This window comes from Panthera onca, chromosome A2 (assembly GCF_046562875.1).
Source record: "Panthera onca isolate mPanOnc1 chromosome A2, mPanOnc1 haplotype 2, whole genome shotgun sequence".
Taxonomy (NCBI): domain Eukaryota; kingdom Metazoa; phylum Chordata; class Mammalia; order Carnivora; family Felidae; genus Panthera; species Panthera onca.
The window spans coordinates 123,779,395-123,798,713 of record NC_138340.1 but is presented as its reverse complement, the minus strand read 5'-3'; the positions used below and the strand labels follow the sequence as shown (position 1 = coordinate 123,798,713).

The 19,319-nt window shown below is 38.9% G+C and overlaps 1 protein-coding gene and 1 pseudogene across 5 annotated transcripts in view; one reads left to right on the top strand and one right to left on the bottom strand.

Annotated features, from left to right (window-relative positions):
• BBS9 (Bardet-Biedl syndrome 9) overlaps window positions 1-13,469 on the bottom strand; it is a 441,850-nt gene extending 428,381 nt beyond the window's left edge. For 2 of the 5 annotated variants that reach the window (XM_078440701.2, XM_078440705.2), the window contains exon 1: window positions 12,806-13,467. The gene's annotated coding sequence lies outside the window, so the exon portion shown is untranslated. Of the gene's footprint in view, window positions 1-12,805 lie in introns of all 5 variants that reach the window. The other 3 variants (XM_078440712.2, XM_078440700.2, XM_078440707.2) reach the window with 3 other exon arrangements.
• LOC132676845 (NADH dehydrogenase [ubiquinone] 1 beta subcomplex subunit 10 pseudogene) lies at window positions 5,082-5,946 on the top strand (annotated as a pseudogene).
• Window positions 13,470-19,319: the final 5,850 nt, after the last annotated feature.

The window sequence follows — 19,319 nt, the reverse complement described above, 5'->3', positions numbered from 1 at the left end:
CAGCTGGTTAAGCACCTGACTTCTGATTTTGGCTCAGGCTATGATCTCACGATTTGTGAATTCCAGCCCCACGTCAGGCTCTGTGCTGGCAGTGCAGAGCCTGCTTGGGATTCTCTCTCTCTTCCTCTCTCTCTCTCAAAAAATAAATAAAAAAAAAACTTTAAAAATATTTTTAAGTGGTTAGGGTGGTAATTTTATGTTATGTATATTTTCTCACAATTCAAAATAAAAATAAAAACTTAGTTTGAAAAAAGGAACACGGTTTTATTAGCACAACACTTGGCACAAATAAGCACTCAATAAACGTCAGCCATTGCTATGGTTTTTACCCTTTTTATGATATTTTTTAAAACCTACATTGAAGAAAAGAAACAAATGTCCTTCAATGTGTGAATAAACAAACTATGGTACAGCCTTACCATGGAATAAAACTCAGCAATATTTTTTAAATGAAGTAACAACAACTTGGATGGATCTCAAGAGCATTATGCTGAGTGAAAAAAAAAACACCCAATCCCAGGGGTGCCTGGGTGGCTCAGGCAGTTAAGTGTCTGAATCCTGATTTCGGCTCAGGTCATGATCTCAGGGTCTCAAGATTAAGCCTGGCAGAGGGCTTCTCACTGGGCATGGAGCCTGCTTAAGATTCTCTCTCTCCCTCTCTCTCTGCCTCTCCCCCTGTTTGTGCTCACACTCTATCTCTCTAAAATAAAAAAATAAAACAAATAAAAAGTCTTAAAAACATCCAATCCCAAAAGATCATATATTAAATAATTCCATTTCTATAACATTTTCAAAATGACAAAATTAAACTGATGGAAAATAGATCAGCAGTTGCCAGGGTTAAGGGAGGGCGTGACTTTAACAGACTAGTAGAAGGGGATTTCTTTGAGATGACGGAAAAGTTCTGTACCCTGATTTTGGTGGTGGTTTCATGGGATAAATTTTAATTTTTTTGAGCCATATTCCAAAAAGAAAAGTGTACGTAATGTAAAACTTAGTGAATCTAAATAAGACTTATAGTTTAGTCATAGCATTGTATAAATGTCAATTTAGTAGTTTGATAATTGTTCTGTTATTATTAGGAAATCACTACTTTTGCAACTTCTATGTGAGTATAATATTATTTCAATGACCAGTTTAAGGAAACAAACAACAAGAAAGAAAGAAAGAAAGAAAGAAAGAAAGAAAGAAAGAAAGAAAGAAAGAAAGAAAAGAAAAGAAAAGAAAAGAAAAGAAAAGAAAAGAAAAGAAAAGAAAAGGCAAGCTTCACTCAAGGCCTCTATTTACACTAAAAAAGAAATCAGATAAAGGCAAGGTGTTGATGGACATGAAGGGAAAAATACATAATAGGTAAATAAACTTAAAATGAGTTTTAACATATGTGGGAGAGTTTCTGAAAAACATCTGCATCACTTGTTATTACTAATGGCATTATATAACCATACAAATTGCCAGATGACTAAACTTCAAATCTGGCAGCAAGCATACAAAAAATGTAATAAACACTTTATTACACTTTTATTAGATTTTTTTATTTGAGAGGGAAGTAACAGTACTTAATAAGTGCCATATATTCTCATTATATATTCAGAAATATATGGAAAGTTGTAATATACCATATCATTAGACTACCAGTATAAAGATACATCATTCTCTTGCAGCCCAGAGAAGAGTGTTACCCAAATTCAGTACCACTCAAAGACTCACTTGGAGGGTTCACAGCATTTATCATATAGTTGTCATCATGGCTGTGATTTATTACAGCGAAAGAATACAAAGTATAATCAGAAAAGGGAAAAGGTGCATGGGAGAAGGGTGTGGGGGAGCTGAGAGGAAATCAGACACAAGCTTTCAAGGTAGAAAACCTGGGCTCTGTGGTCAGAGGCCAGGGGGAAAAAAAGGAAAGATGGCCAGAAAACTGAATAGGGGCATCAAATGAGACCAAAGGAAAACCAGGAGTGAGCCACCTGTAAGGAAATGAAAAAAGGTATATCTAGAAAAAGAGAATGGCCAGCTATATGAAATGCTGCTGATAATATCATAAAGAATAAAGACTTAGAGGCACAATCTCCATTTGGAGACATAGCCAAAAACAGAAATCAATAGGCTAACCAACAAGTGTGAGATCCTTTGCACACATTCAGCATCAGCCAGTTCAAAGGACTCTTACAGAGAGAAAATAGAAAGGGAAGATCTATATGTTCAGCATCCAAAAGGGTCACTTTCACCTCATGCACGCAGAAGAGAAAACCTCATGGGTTTTCTATAGAACAGATTAAATGCCTAAGTAATGGTCATAGAGAAGAGTTTTTTCCATCAATGCTATTAAATGATATTTTTAAAAAATCAAAGTGCTAAGATAAGAGACCACAAAAGACATAGCTACTGTTTGAATATAAACACACATGACTGAAATAGCTATTATGTGAAAATGGCCTCAAAATCCTGAGTTAATGAACAAATTTTTTCAGTTTGCTAAAATAAAAATGAAAAACAAAAAAACCCTCCAATATGAAAAATTAACTCTCCAACATAGAGAGTTGTCTGTAAATGGAAATGTTCTACATCAAACTATTTTTCAAGGACTTCTAGCATAGAATTTAAGATCTATTCTTACTAACAAAACAACACAGGCAACAATTAGTTTCTGTTTCTCCTGCTCTCAGTTTCTCCTTAGTCACCCTTTACTTCACTAGCTGCTGAAAGCCCTCCTTTTCTACACTGTTCAGCTCCTTGCTACCCAAAGTGTAGTCCCTGGACCAGCATCAGTATTACCCAAGAACTTGTGATGCAAAATCTCAGCCTCATGTCAGACAAAATACCCAGATGATTCACATGCACCTTAAAGTATAAAAAGCACCAGGTGACCTGATACCTGATAGCCAAAGTAAATGTTTTCCTATATTAGGGCTCTACTTTACCACTTCCTTTTTTCCTGGGACCTGTGCTACAAGTTACCTTTCCAAAGCTTGGAAAAAAAAGACTTATTTTTCAAGCCAAAGGGCATGAACAGCTAGAAGGTACTTAGTAATCAGCTGGTCCTCTCATTCTGCAGGAGAGGCCCAGAAAGGTTAGTTGTAGGATTCCTCTAAGTCACACAGCTACTGGCAGAAACTTGTTTCTCTGTGCCCTCTCCCTGGTCTCTAGATCCTTGTCTTTTCAGGCTGCCACTGCCTGCAATTTAATATCAGGAAAAAAATTGAAAAGCATGAGTCAGTAGAGGGGTTATTTTGTTTTGCTTTGTTGTAATTCTTAAGAGGGGCGAAGGGTGCTGATTTTAAACACAGGTCCAACAAATGGCTCTTCCTCACAGAACCAGAGCTATTTAATTATTTCGGACCAAATGACTTTCCTACCAGGGCAAACATAAGGTAATACATAGCAGAACTGCATAAATTCCATTACATCAAAATCCTACATACTGGTTCTTCCAGGTCCCAGGCACTATCACGTACCATTGTGGACAATAATGTATTGAACTGTAAGGACTTACATCTCTATAAAGTTAATAAACAATAAGAAAACCAACAATTTGAGCTGATGTCAGTAGCCAGTATGTGCTTCCCAAATGCCTCTCTCTCTCTCTCTGATTTTAAAGACAGAAACAAAGAAAGGCATGCTGCCCATTCCCAAGAAATTAAGAAACCACAAACTGTGCTAAGTTGGCATACCATTAATTTCCTTTTGCAAAAATTGGTGGATTTTAAAACAACTTAAGCTGAAAGACAGTAGATATTTTTTATTTTTTTTTTTAATGTTTGTTTTTGAGAGACAGAGACAGAGACAGAGTGCGAGCAGGGGAGGGTCAGAGAGAGAGGGAGACATGGAATCCAAAGCAGGCTCCAGGCTCTGAACTGTCAGCACAGAGCCCGGCGTGGGCCCCAAAGTCACAAATTGTGAGATCATGACCCGAACTGAAGTTGAACACTTAACCAACTGAGCCACCCAGGTGCCCCATGAAGAACAGTAGATTTTAAAAAGGAGCTCCTTTCCACTTTGGCTTCAAAGATGAGTTCCACAGCAAGCCTGAATAATTTAAGATTGCTGAATATCCCTGTTTATCTACAAAAGGTTTAATCCTATGGCTCAAATAAAACATACATACAAAAAATTTATCTTTGCACATAGCAGTTGGTTTCCTAATAAGCATGTATATAATAACTTTTTAACTTACTCTTAAACAGTTTTACAAACACTAGATAGAGTACCTTGATACCTAATGGAACTCTGACCAAATCTTTTGATAACATAAGTATGTCTCCCATAACCATTATGCTATGCAATTTAAAGTTTCAGAAGACTTCACTTTTAGAATGACATGTGAGAAGCTCCATGGACCCACTCCCCAGGAAAATTGGTGAAAATTATTTTTTAAAATAACCATTTAAAGTCTCTGGATATTGTCCTAAAGTAAAGAAACATTAAAAACCTCCTAAAACTCAGTAAGAAAATTAAAAGTCTATAGTATTTTAAAAAAACGAGATTCACTCATTCTCCCCTCACTCCTGGCTCACAAGATAGAAACTCCACTCCAGACTGGTACGCCAAGAATAAGGCACCCTTCTCCCCACAGCTCCTAGTCAGAGAACTATCTTCCCTGGAGGAGCAGGACATCAGCATTATTCATCTTGCTTCCAGCTACCTGTTGCTGACTAAAAACAAAATAGAAAATCTAAATAGACCTACAACAAGTAAAGAGATTGAATTAGTAATCAAAAAACTACCCACAAAGAAAAGACTAGGCCCAGATGGTGAATTCTACCAAACACAAATAACAATTCTTCACAAACTACCCCAAAAAATAAAAGAGTAAGGAATACTTCCCAACTCATTCTTATAAGGCTGGTGTTACATCAATACCAAAAGTAAGCAAACACAAGAAAACTACAGACCAATATCTCTAATGAATATGGATGTAAAAATTCTCAGCAAAACACTAGCAAATGAATCAAGCAATATATAAAAGAACTATGCACCATGACCAGATGAGATTTACTCCAAGAATGCAAGGTGAGTCTAACATCCAAAAATGAATTACAATAGTACACCATATCAATAAAACAAAAATTAAAAACCACATCATCGTCTCAACTCAGAAAAAAGCATCTGACAAAATAAAATCCAACACTCTTCCACTAAAAAAACCACTAGTGATAAAAGGGAACTTCCTCAAACTGCAAAACCTATGGCGTATATCATACTTAAGGATGAACAACTAGATGCTTTCTCCCTAAGACCACACACAAGACTAGGATGTCCATATTCACCACTTTTATTCAACGTTGTACTGGAGGAGCTGCTACACTGTGCCAACCTAGGTGTGGAACCCAGGTAGAGGAGAGGCTCGAGTGTCAGAGATCAGAGGCCCCCACACACCACCGTCATGCCACGCTGGACAGTTGGGACAAGGACGTGTACCCAGAGGCATCATGCCACACACTGTTGCCCTTGCCGCAGCTCTCAATGCCCAACCCCATAACATATTTGACGAAGGCCTTAGACCTCCTCATGGACCGGCCCATGACCTAAGAGACATCAGCATGTAAAGAACAGGTATTACTACTACCACCAGGAGTTCAGCCATGTGCCAGACATCACTGAGTGCCAGGAAAAGAATGTCTTGTGCATGTCTGAAGCAGAAATGCAATGGGGAAGAGACACTAAAGTTGACCAAGAAATTGTCAACATTATGCAGGAAAGGCTGAAGGCCTGTCAGCAGAGGGAAGGCAAGAACTACAGGCAGAACTGTGTCAAGGAGCTGGAGTGGTTCACCCAGGTGGCCAAGGCCTACCAGGACCACAATCATGATTTGGGGCCCATTATTCTACCAGGAAGTACCTGGCAAAACAGAAGCAGCAGATGCTGGCAGAGAGAAAAGCCATTAAAGAGGCTGCTGCTGCCTCTGGCAGCAACTTGAGCCCCTTCACACAACTATTACTAAAATAAAGAGTAACAGAGGTGCCTGGGTGGCTCAGCCATTAAGTATCCGACTTCGGCTCAGGTCATGATCCATGATTTCAAGCCCCATGTCAGGATCTGTGCCGACTGCTCAGAACCTAGAGCCTGCATCAGATCCTATGTCACCCTCTCTCTCTCCCCCTTCATTGCTCATGCTTGCTCGCTCGCTCGCTCTCTCTCTCAAAAATAAAATATAAATAAATAAATAAATAAACATTTTTTAAAAAAAGAGTAACAGAAACCTGTTCCGGTGTCCCCTTCAGCCCCCAACCTTGACATACTGATGAGCTTTCATCAATTCATCTTATTGTCCCCATCTCCCTTCAAATCCAGCTACTACTAAACTTGTAAGAGAAATAAACAAAAGGCACTATTAACAAAAACAAAAAAAAACAACATTGTACCAGAGGTTTTAGGTCAGGCAATTAGGTAAGAAAAAGAACTAAAAGGCTCCAAGATTGGAAAGGAAGTAGTAAAGCTATCTTTACTCACAGATGACATGATCTGGTAGATAGAAAATCCTAAGAAATTCAGTAAAAAACTATGAGAGCTAATAAACAAGTTAAGTAAAGTTGAAAGACACAATAATATTAATATACAAAAATCAATTGCATTTACAATAGCACCCAAAAGAATAAAATACCTAGGAATAAATTTAACAAAGGAAGTGTAAAACATATACCTTGAAAATTATAAAATATAGTTGAAAGAACTAAAGGAGATCTAAATAAACAGGAAAATATCCCGTGTTCGTGGATCTGAAATCATAACATTATTAAGATGGCAATACTTCCCAAACTGATCTACAGATTCATTGTAATCCTTATCAGATCCCCATAGGACTTCTTCGTACAAATTGACAAGCTTATTCTGAAATTCATATAGAATTGCCAGCAATTCAGAATAGCCAAAACAATCTTCAAAAAGAAGAACAAAGTTGAAGGATTTCCCCATTTCAAAACCTAACTATAAAGCAATAGTAATTAGGACAGTAAGTACTGGCATAAGGATAGACATACAGATAAATGGAAAAGAATGGAGAGTCTGAAAATAAACTTACACATCTATGGTAAATTGATTTTCAACAAGGATGCTAAGACCATTCAATGAGAAATTGCAACAAATGATTATTATTGGATAGCCACATGTGAAAGAATGAAGTTGGACTCTTACCTAAAACCATATAAAAAATTTTATTCAAAATGGATCAAAGACCTTTATGTATGTTAATACACAGCTAAAACTATAAAATTCTTAGAAACTCCTAGAAGACTTCTTAGAAGAAAACTTAAAAGTAAATCTTCATGATATCAGATATTGTGATAGATTCTTAAGTTTGACACCAAAAGCATAAGTAACAAAAGAAAAAATAAAGGGATTTCACCAAGAGTTGAAACTTTTTACTTCAAAGAACACAAATAAGAAAATGAAAAGATGACCCATAGAACAAGAGAAAATACAAATCATATCTCTGATAAAAGATACCTATCTGTAACATAAAAAGAACTCTTTATGACTCAATAATAAAAAGACAGAAACCCAATTTAAAAATGGGGAAAGGATATGAATATATATTTCTCCAAGTCAGATATACAAATGGCCAACAGACACAAGAAAAGATGCTCAGTATCATTAGCCACCAGGGAAATGCGTATCAAAACTACAGTGAGATACCACTTTGTTCCCACTATGATGACTAGAATCAAAAAGTCAGACAGAAACAGGTTTGGGCAACGATGTTGAGAAATCAAAGTCCTCATACAATGCTGTTGGGAATATAAGGTACAACCACTTTGGAAAGTGATCTGGCAGCTCCTCAAACACTTAAACATAGAGTAATCATATGATCCAGCAATTCCAGTCCAAGAGAAATGAAAGCATATGTCCACATGAAAATTTATACATGCATGTTTATAGTAGCATCATTCATAATATCCAAAAGGTAGAAATGATCCAAAGGTCTATCCACTAATGAATATATGAACACAAAGTTGGCATGTCCATAAAATAGAATACTCTTCAGCAACAAAAAAAAAGTACTGATATATGCTACAACCTGAAAAATTATGCAAGAGAAAGAAGCCAGTCACTAAAGACCATTTTTTTTGTGATTCCATTTATGTAAAATATATAGAAAACACCTGAAACTAAGTACTGCATGTTAATACTACTTCAACTAAAAATAAATAAATAAGCAAACAAACAAATAAATAAATAGATAGACAAAATGTACAGAATAGCCAAATCCATACAGGAAGAAAATAAATTCCAGTGGGAAATAAAGGACAAGAGAGTTGCAGCTAGAGTGCCAAGTTTTCTTTTTGAGGTGATGAAAATATTCTAAAATTGGCTACAGCGCAAGTGACGGTTGCACATATCTGTGAATATACAAAGTAAAATATACAAAAATAACGTTGAGTTGTCCAAATTATATTGGTGAATTGTATGTTCTATAAATTATATTTCTTTTTTTTAAGTGTTAGAAATTTTACTAAAGTTAACATTTCACAAGGTCATACTCATACAAATCAAACTGCCAAAAGTTCCAGGCATACAAACTATCATCTGTGTTAATGTGCCATCTTTCTTCTCCAAATGTCAAAAATGTACTTATTTTAATGATACAAAAAGTCTTTAGAAAGTCCATTTGTGCTGGGTAAGAAACCTATGTCTTCATTCATTTCATGAAATCCAGGTTAAAAGAACCCTGTCTTGGTTGTATATTATCACAGCACTCTTGTATTAATCCATTTTCCTCAATTCCCCATAGTGGACTGCCATCTTGTTTTCTCAGTGGTAGGGTCCATTTGAGACTCTTCAAGCTGACTGGGTGTAAATGGTTCCACCAACATCTATTACGTTGTATAGGCCCTTTAGAGAATTCAGTCTCAGGATTCACATTTTTGCTATATAAAATAGACTTTTGCAAATATTTCCTTTATCCTCAAGGATAAAACTCCATGGTCTCAGTCTTCAAAATGGCATACCTCAAATAAAAGCTGTATTTGTTCAGAACCATCATCAACCATATTTAATCTGGTAAATTACCCGGGCAGAAAGGGACTCTCCTCTCACGGCCCCCTTTGGGCTCCTGCCTGCGGTCCACCGCCGCCGCCCCTTTCTCCACCGGGCCCTATAAATTATTTTCCAATAAAGCTATTATTTTTTTTAAAAGAATAAATGGTGATAGACATATGAGGTCATATCATAAAGATAGACATACTATTCTTTATGCTTTTGCTTATGTGTAAAATATCCCATAATAAAAAATAATAAACTTTCACTTTTTTTAAAGTAGGATATTCCCATATTCTGGCCCCATTTACCACTCCAGCAGAACAAAAGGATAGCAAGTTAAATTCAGAAGGTTAGCAAAATAAACCCTACCCTTTCTCCTAGAAGGACATCCCACCCCATTAAGAGAAAGAAAAATTAACTACAAGGGTGCCTGGGTCTCACTTGGTTAAGCATCCAACTCCTGATTTGGGTTCAGGTCATGATCTCACAGTTCATGGGTTTGAGCTCAAGTTTTGCACTGTCAGTGCAGAGCCTGCCTGGAATTCTCTCTCTCTCCATACCCTGCTCACACTCGCACTCTCTCAAAATAAATAAACTTAAAAAAAAAAATTAACCAGAAATTAAGACATAAATGAAATTCTAGGGGCACCTGCCTGATGCAGCCTACTAAACAAATAAATAAATAAATAAAATTCTGATTCATTTTCCAAATTCAATGAGATACAGGCCTTGACTTTAAGATATTAAGGCAAGTAGTAGGCAGGGAAGGTCAGTTACCGGCAGGTTAGGAAGAAGGAAACTAAGAAACATGGGACATTTTTCAGCTGTGAAACCTGGTTTTTCTACTACAAAAACAAAAAGTATGCTGAATGACAAAAAATTAAATATATATAAATTGATTTTCTTATTTGGTTTAGTTAACTGTCTTGAATAAAAATAGGAAACAAGAATTTGCATTTTATCCACTCTTCATTCAATGTTGATTTCCAGCTCCTCAGTGGTTTTGTTTTTAAGTAAATGAAAAACAAAAACCAAAGATAAGATTTTCAATGGCTATTATCTCTTCTCCCAAATAGGTAACATTTACTAATCATTTACTAAGTCTCAGGCAGTGTTCTAAGTGCTTTACAAGTATTCTCTTTTAATCTTCAAAACAGAAGGTAGGTACTGTTACTCAGGTACGGAGAGATTAAGAAACCTGCCCAAGTGGTCACAACTAGTAAGTAGTAACAAGTAGCATCCAAAACCATTCTGTCTACTCCAGAACCCTAAACAAGTGCAACTATTCCACAAAGACCAAAAAGCTATACTGTTAATATTAACTCTAATCATTGCAAGTTCAAACTGCAGGAAAGTATTTTATACACGTAATTAAATTTTTAAAGGATGACTAGAAAACAATAATTTGAAGGTTTTGAAAGGTCCATACCTATAAAGAGCCACAAAAGATTGATTTCTTATGCCTTATTAGAATAATAAGTAGAAAATAATCTCTCTATCCCCTCAACTCCAGAAATGCTTTTCCATATTTATCACTTGACACTTTTTTTAATTTTTAATACTTGCTTATATATATGTTATGTTCCACACCAAATTTATTCAGATTTAGTTTTTCTTTAAGATATGGATGTTTTCACACCCGATTGGCCTAGTCCTACAATAAGGAAGGATGACTAGAACAATCACTGCAACAATAACCCCAAGAATCCTGTGGAAAGAAGGCAGATCCTGGAATTAGAAGGCACACTGACACTATTGTTGTTCGTATTTGGAGTTTTGCTTTCTCCAGGTCACGCTACTGCTGCCTCAAATTTTGGAAAGTAGGAATCACGGCATTCAGTGCAAGAAAGATGACAAGTGTATGTAGAATTAGAAGAATGCTGCTTTTGAAGATAATATAAGAGATCAGTGTTGGAATTTTCAATAAAAGGCACAGAAGACAAAACACAGGAAAGGGAGTTAGACAGATTTGGGTTCCCTTTTTCATTTCACACTTTAGCAGAGTGACCTTGGACAAGTCCCTCACCTTCTAGTCTCCCAACTGTTCTGCGGAACGGAAAGATAAAATGACCTAACACATGTAATTGCTTACCCAATGCCCAACCCATAGGATGTACTCAATAAATGTCAGATAAATGTCACTAGTAACCTAGTAGTAGTAATAGAAGTGGTGGTGGTGGTAGTGGAATGTATCCTGAGCAAGACAAAGTTACAAATGCCAGTCTGAACCTCTGGACTGGATATTTAAATGGGATATTCAAAAAACTGACAGTAGGGGCGCCTGGGTGGCGCAGTCGGTTAAGCGTCCGACTTCAGCCAGGTCACGATCTCGTGGTCCGGGAGTTCGAGCCCCGCGTCAGGCTCTGGGCTGATGGCTCGGAGCCTGGAGCCTGTTTCCGATTCTGTGTCTCCCTCTCTCTCTGCCCCTCCCCCGTTCATGCTCTGTCTCTCTCTGTCCCAAAAATAAATAAAAAACGTTGAAAAAAAAAATTTAAAAAAAAAAAAAAAAAAAAACTGACAGTAACCTTTCACTGAAATGTTAGTTGGCAGAGTTGTTTTATAATAACTCCACGTGTTTCAATAATTTTTGAAAAATATTTGAAAGTCTTTATTCTGAGGGATGAGATTTGATACATACATCAAAAGGTTTAAAAGATTAAAAAATACTATATAGGGCCTCCTGGGTGGCTCAGTCGGTTAAAAGTCCAACTTCGGCTCAGGTCATGATCTCACAGTTTGTGGGTTTGGGCCCCGCGTGGGGTCTGTGCTGACAGCTCAGAGCCTGGAGCCTGCTTCAGATTCCGTGTCTCCTCCTCTCTCTGCCCCTCCCCTGCTCACTCTCTGTCTCTCTCTCTCTCTCTCAAAAGTAAACATTAAAAATCAATAAATAATACTATATACTATTGATATTGGATTTTTCCCCCTCAGTGAATATTTCCATCAAGAAATTGTACCACAAACATAAGTGTGTAGTTGCAACTTAAGAGCAATTACACACAGCTACACAAAATGGAAAATTCCTTAAACTCTAATAAATAACTTATAAATTATTTGCAAAATGAAAAGCTTTTTTTAATTCTTTTAAATAAGGGTTAGGTCTATTCACACACACACACACACACACACACACACACACACACACACAAATCTCAGCAATTATTCTATTTACATATTTCTAACAAGTTAGAAAATCTATCCCACTCTAAATGCTGGCAGATTTTAGTGAAACCCCATAGTTTTCCCCTAGCATCTTCAAGTTGTGTGTGTGTGTGATATGGTTTCATGTTCAAAGTTTAAGTGAGATGGAAAAAAGAAAAAAGGAAAAACTATGAATCTCTCCAGGAAATTCAAGTCAGTTGCAGGACTGGATTGGAGAAAGGAGATGCTGATAAAAATCAGCTCAGGTCATCTAAACTGCTGTGGTCTGCAATACACAGAGAAGGAGAAGCAATAATCCTATTGCAAGAAGAATTAAAGGGTATTAGTACATGTATCCTACTTCAGTCATAGGCTGAGAACTGCTTTGACCATTTGCTCCCAAGACCTGTTGAAGTGCCAGGGGAGGAGGCTGCTTGCGCACCACGTGACATTCCTGACTGGAATCTTTAAAATTTCTTGTCACCCTTTCTCTTAAATGTCCATAAATCTCACACACATTGTGTCGTACTTGCGCTTTGTCTTATTTTTAACGCAAACATCCTTCTTAAGAAACCTCTCATCCAATATCCCCTCAAACCATTACATGGCATCAGGGATCAATCTTGCCCCCAAAACGAAACACAGAAAGGGCATTCACTCTCCCAGTGTTTAATTCCAGACACACTCTTACCTGGTGCCGAATCAGGTGGGTCCTGCTCCACCTTTCCTGCAACTCTCTGCAGATCTCCCTTTAAGAATGCCCGCCAGGGTCGTTTCCCCGCTCCAACCTGTTCCACGTCCCAGGCAGAGAGAGAGAGAGCCTCACCAGGCAGCACCACCACCTCCACAGAGTTGGAGTGACACCCACGAGGAGTAAACCTGCATCCTTTCTGTGTCAAGCCCAGAGACAAGCGGGGAAAACGGCATCAATCTCTTGGAAGAGTCCAGGCAGGCCAGAACAACGGCAAGTCCCGCTTCTCACAAAGAGGAGGAAATGGTGAGGGAGGCAGTCAGCGGGATGTAGAAGATAAAGGACAGCAACGGCGGAAGGGACACCTCCCCACTCCTGCCTAACTCCAAGCCATCTTCGCCCTGTTGTCATAGCACTTTACAACGAACGCCGCTGCGCAAGTCGGATGGTTCAGCTCCGATGCCTTCTGGGGGCTGTAGTCCAGAGTGGCTGAGGTGGAAGGCGAAAGACTTTGTCTGCGTGGGTAGTGGTTGGAATCAGATTTCTACCGGACGGGGCTGGAGTGAACCACTCCCTGGTCCTCATTAGCAGAGGGATAATTAATACCACTCCTTTTTGCGTCTTTTGACTGTTCCTCAGACTTAGGCTCTGAGGAAGACCAGCCTTCGACTCTGCTGCGGACGCAGGCCACACCCCCTCCACGCCTTCCCGTCCCGTGTGTCAGCACTCGGGGGTGGGGCTTTCCTAGGGGGCGAAGCTCCGGCAGATGGGGCGGAGTGTCAGGGCTTCTACGCGGGCACGCGCTTCCGAGCCTCTGGGATCCGGTACTTTTCCCGCCCTGAGGCTCAAGAGGCCCAAACCTTGAATTTAGCAGCGGTGGCCAAAGTGGCCGAAGAAGTGAGCGCCATTGTGTGAGCCCTGATGGCTGAGGTGGTGCTGGCCCAGTACATAAATTCGCCCTGAAGAGGAAGACGGGGCTAAAGATCAAAATCGTCAAAGTGGTGGAGCCTTTAAACAATTTTCAGGTGTTTATTTTTTCCTAGTAGAAACAGTGCTACTATGAGGTTATTTGTACCTATTCCCTGATCACACGAGCTATTCTCTGTAGCCTATTCCCTGGAGTGGATTACCGGGAATATAGGTATATATATGTTCAATTTTACAACTGAACATAAGAATTATGCCAATTTCTCAAACTTGTATCTTTGCTATCAAAATCACTATAGGTGTAATACCCTAAAAGTCACCAACCTTGAAACTTATTGTTTTTTCCACTGGATTTTTTCTTAGGCTTTAAATTTCCTGTTTTTCACCATACCTGTTTTTCACATTCTGACTAGAAAATATAATTCTAAGTTATTACAGTTCTTAAAAGAATTTCATGAAAATCATCAAGATCATTAATTTTTAATATTTTGATATTATTAAACCATCACAACATTTGTTATTAAAAAAAAGAAACGGGGGGGCACCTGACTGTCTCAGTTGGTAGAGCGTCTGATTCTTGATCATGAGTGAGTTCAAGCCCCATGTTGGGCGTGGAGCTTACTTCAAAGAAATTTTTTTAATAAAAATGGAAATTACTTGGATTGACAATAATAGGAGCTTAGGCAAATTATGATGAAATTCTATTCCACTATTAAAATTCAAATTATTGAACGTTTGGCTTGAGTGTTCATAATGTGAGAAAAAGTGTAAAAGATGTATGCAATTTGATATTATTTTTGAAAAGAAAAACATAAGAAAAATGTTGGAATTTTCACAAAAACCTTTACTGTGGCCACACAATGGGTTTAGGAGTGATTTGATTTTTCCTTTGTATGTTCATTGTTTTCCATTACTCATTCAATGGCATGCATTAACTTTATAATTAGAATAAAAGTTTTCTTTTTTTGTTTTAAGTTTATTTATTTGACAGAGGCAGAGAGAGGGAAGGAGAGAGCATCCCAAGGAAGCTCCAGGCTGCCAGCACAGAGCCTGATGCGGGGCTCAAACCCCAGAAATTGTGAGATCGTGACCTGAACAGAAACCAAGAGTTGAACACGTGATCAACTGAGCCACCCAGGTGCCCCAGAATAAAAGTTTTTTTTTAAATAATAGAATAAGGGGCGCCTGGGTGGCTCAGACAGTTAAGTGTCTGACTTCAGCTCAGGTCATGATCTCACAGCTTGTGGGTTCGAGCCCCATGTCAGGCTCTGTGCTGACAGCTCAGAGCCTGGAGCCTGCTTCGGATTCTGTGTCTACCTCTCTCTCTCTGCCCCTTTCCCCGCTCACACTCTATCTCTCTCTCCCTCTCTCTCTCTCTCTCAAAAAAATAAATAAAAACATTAAATAATAGAATAAAATAATGTAAAATAATTAAATGAAAATTATCTTGAATTAGTAATTTATATTTCAACCTGCTAGGATATGTAACTGCCTAATTTTTTAATGTTTATTTATTTTGAGAGAGAGAGAGAGAGAGAGAGCAAGCACGGGTGGGGGACGGGCAGAAAGAAAGGGAGAGAGAATCCCAAGCAGACTCCATGCTATCAGCACAGAACCCAACTCAGGGCTCAATCCTGCAAACCATGGGAGTAGGCTCAAGAGTCAGACACTTAACCGACTGAGCCATCCAGGTGCCCCCATGTAACTGCTTAATTTTTTTTTAATACATATTCCCTGTGACAGGAGAAGCTTCTGAAAGCTTGTGATATCCAAATTCAACCTATTTCAGTGACAACATAGGATGGTAGAAAGAATACTATTTGCTGGGAAAGCTAAGGTAATTTATCATTTGTAGCATGAAAAGTTTATTTTCAGCAGCTGGTGCCATAATTCTTCTTAATGAGTGTGATAGTTTACAAAAATAGCTGTAGGGTTTTTTTTGCATTTTTGCTCATTTCTTTACAATATGAATTTGCAGGTCTACCCTTAAATCTGAACGTGACTTGCTTTGGTCAATGAGACATTAGTAAACATGCAAGCAAAGCCACAAAAAGTGCTTCTCCCTCTCATGCTTCTCTTGGAAATACTGCCACCACCTCTTTGTGAATGACCTGTAGAAGCCTGCTGAATGATGAGAAACATGTTGTCAGTCATCTCCACTGCCCCACTAGACACATAAGTAAGTGATGTCACCTTAGACCAACCAAGCCCCGCAGAGCTGGGATCCATCAAGCCAACCCAAAGCAGAACTGCCCACCCAACAGACATTATTTTTTAAATTTTTTTACTGTTTATTTATTTTTGAGAGAGAGAGACAACATGAGTGGAGGAGGGGCAGAGAGACAAGGAGACATAGAACATAAAGCAGGCTCCAGGCTCTGAGCTGTCAGCACAGAGCCCAACCCAGGGCTTGAGCTCACAAGCTGTGAGATCATGACCTGAGCCGAAGTCGGACGCTTAGCCAGCTGAGCCACCCAGGTGCCCCCAGATATTATTTTTTAAACCTCATACATGTTAGAGACATGAAGAACTATATCCATCACCAAGACCAATTATTTTTTTTTAATTTTTTTTTTAACATTTATTTTATTTTTGAGACAGAGAGAGACAGAGCATGAATGGGGGAGGGTCAGAGAGAGGGAGACACAGAATCTGAAACAGGCTCCAGGCTCCGAGCTGTCAGCACAGAGCCCGATGCGGGGCTCGAACTCACGGACCACCAGATCGTGACCTGAACCGAAGTCAGACGCTTAACCAACTGAGCCACCCAGGCGCCCCCCAAGACCAATTATTTGTTGAGCTAATTGCTCAACTTTTTGCTTTCACTCATAGAGCAAAATTAATTTTGAAAGATAATACCTAACTTATTTATGTATGATGCACTCTGATATTTCTTTCTATTCTTTTCTGTTTTATTTCATAGTTTACAATATCACTGGCAACTCCCTAAATTGATTTCACAATCCTCTAATGACTCTTGACCCAAAGTTTGAACATGAATATAGGATTTAGCAGTCCAAATAAATGTTTCTGGAATGAATGAATGTCATAAAGGCAGATTTGGCACATCAACACCTACAGAATATGTGTAGCATCACGCAGTGTGGTACCAGATGGTAGCTAGAGAAATGTCTAAAATTCAAATATGATAATCACTTCTTCGAATTTTATTTTCTTCATTACCTTCCTACCATACTTACTTTGAGATCCAGGTCCTTCCCAAGGTCTAAAAGACCTGGACAATCTCATCCTGTCTACCTCTCCAGTCTCATTTCATGGCTCTTCTTGCTCCCCAGCCTCCAGCCCCACACTGGCCTTCTCTCTCAGTTTCTTCTGTACATGAAGCCTCTTTTCCACAGGTTGTTCTTCTGCCTCTTGGGATGCTTTCCTTTCTTTGCTCCACCACTTCCTACAAATCCTTTAAGCCTCTGTTGATATGCCCCTTTCCCTGGGAAGACTTCCTATACCACCATCAGAATAGATACCCCCATATATCTCCATAGAACAGATCATAATTGAAATTTTAATATGTGGGTAATTGTCAATTCAACATTTTTCTTATATAAGCTTCACAAAGGCAAAGATTGCTTTCTCCCCTACACTCAGAACATTATTTACATAGCAGGTCTAATTAACTGTTTGATAAATGAATAAATGAACATTTTTTGAAATTCTTATTAGCTCTTTCCTCCACCTTTGTATCTTCACAGCTTCTGGCACTCTCCAGAGTTCAGACAACTCCATGGTGCATACCAAAGATGAATCTGAGTGGCTCACACCAACCAAATGACTGGAATTATTCCTTCCCTCCTGAGGTGACTTTGCTGCTGGCCAAACTTGGGTGCCTGATGCCTATGACCTATGGGTGGGTTCTTGCTCAGGAGGTTCCATGGGCCCTGATACTGTCAGGATCCTAGAAAGCTCACCACAAACATTGACTAGATGTGCTCAAACATGTGGAATCACACTAGTAGCAGGGGCTTTACACACAAGCTGGGACCAGGGACTCCACTTTTCAAATGACTGAGTTACTGAGTACCCTCACCTTTCACGTGGGAGAACTATAAGAAGTTGCTGTAAACTGTAAGAAGGAAACTTTACGTTTCTAAATAATGAATTATACTACCATTGTATTTCTTTATTATCAGGACATGCACGTTGGTTTTTTTTAATAGGCATCACACCCAGCAAAGAGTGCAAAGGGGGGGGGGAGCGGGGGGGGGGGGGACTTGAACTCAAGACCATAAGATCAAGTCATTCACTTAACCAACTGAGCCACCCAGGTACCCCTATCCATGTTCATTTTAAAAACTAACTTTGTGGGGCACCTGGGTGGCTCAGTCGGTTAAGCGGCTGACTTCGGCTCAGGTCATGATCTCGCGGTCAGTGAGTTCAAGCCCCGCGTCGGGCTCTGTGCTGACAGCTCAGAACCTGGAGCCTGTTTCAGATTCTGTGTCTCTCTCTCTCTGACCCTCCCCCGTTCATGCTCTGTCTCTCTGTCTCAAAAATAAATAAACGTTAAAAAAAATTTTTTTTTAAAAAACTAACTTTGTGGGGTGCCTGCGTGGCTCAGTCAGTTAAGCATCTGACTTCAGCTCAGGTCATGATCTCACCGTTTGTGAGTTCAAGCCCTGCATCAGGCTCTCCACTCTCGGCACAGAGCCTGCTTTGGGTCCTCTGTCTCTCTCCCCACTTCCCGCTCCCATCTGCTCACATTCTCTCTCAAAAAGTAAACATTAGGGGTGGCTGAGTGGCTCAGTCAGTTAAGCATCTGACACTGGCTCAGGTCATGATCTCGTGGTCTGTGAGTTCAAGCCCTGTGTCGGGCTCTGTGCTGACAGCTCAGAGCCTGGAGCCTGCTTTGGTTTCTGAATTTCCCTCCCTTTCTGCCCCTCCCCCATTCATTCTTTCTCTCTCTCTGTCTCTCTCTCTCTCTCAAAAATAAACATTAAAAAAATTTTTTAAGTAAACATTAAAAAAATAAAAACTAACTTCGCAAACATTGTTTCTGACAATTTTTAGTCATAGACAATAGAATCCACTCTAGCTGATTTAAACAAAAACTAGTTTCAAGGCAATCAAGTAGTTCATCAAACCCAGAAAACCAGATTCAAACACCTCACACCCAAGGTATTTCAGGGCACTTACTGGTTCAGGCAACTTGCATCAACCACTAGATTGGTTAATGCACCAGTTCTTTCCTCTCAGAGGAGAATCTAATTTCCAAGTTCTAAGACATACCAGTGTTAATATTCTGTTTCTGTTCATAGCCTTTATATGTTCATTCATTTTGACTTTGTCTAATAAATCCAAAGGGGCTCCTCATATTTTTTAAGTATTAACTATACTGAACACCACTTTTGAGGGAAATACTCCCTATGCTGTTTTTACTTCCTCTGTGGTTTTTTCCATTAAAGCTAAAACAATTATCATAACTTCACATATCAGACACATTTTCAAAATGCAATCCAGTTAAGCACTTAACACTTTGCATCCTGGTTCCAGGAATTACTTCTGCATCCTTGGGCCTGTTATTTAACTCTGGGCCTTTTTAAAATTTGTTTATTTATTTTTGAGAGAGAGAATG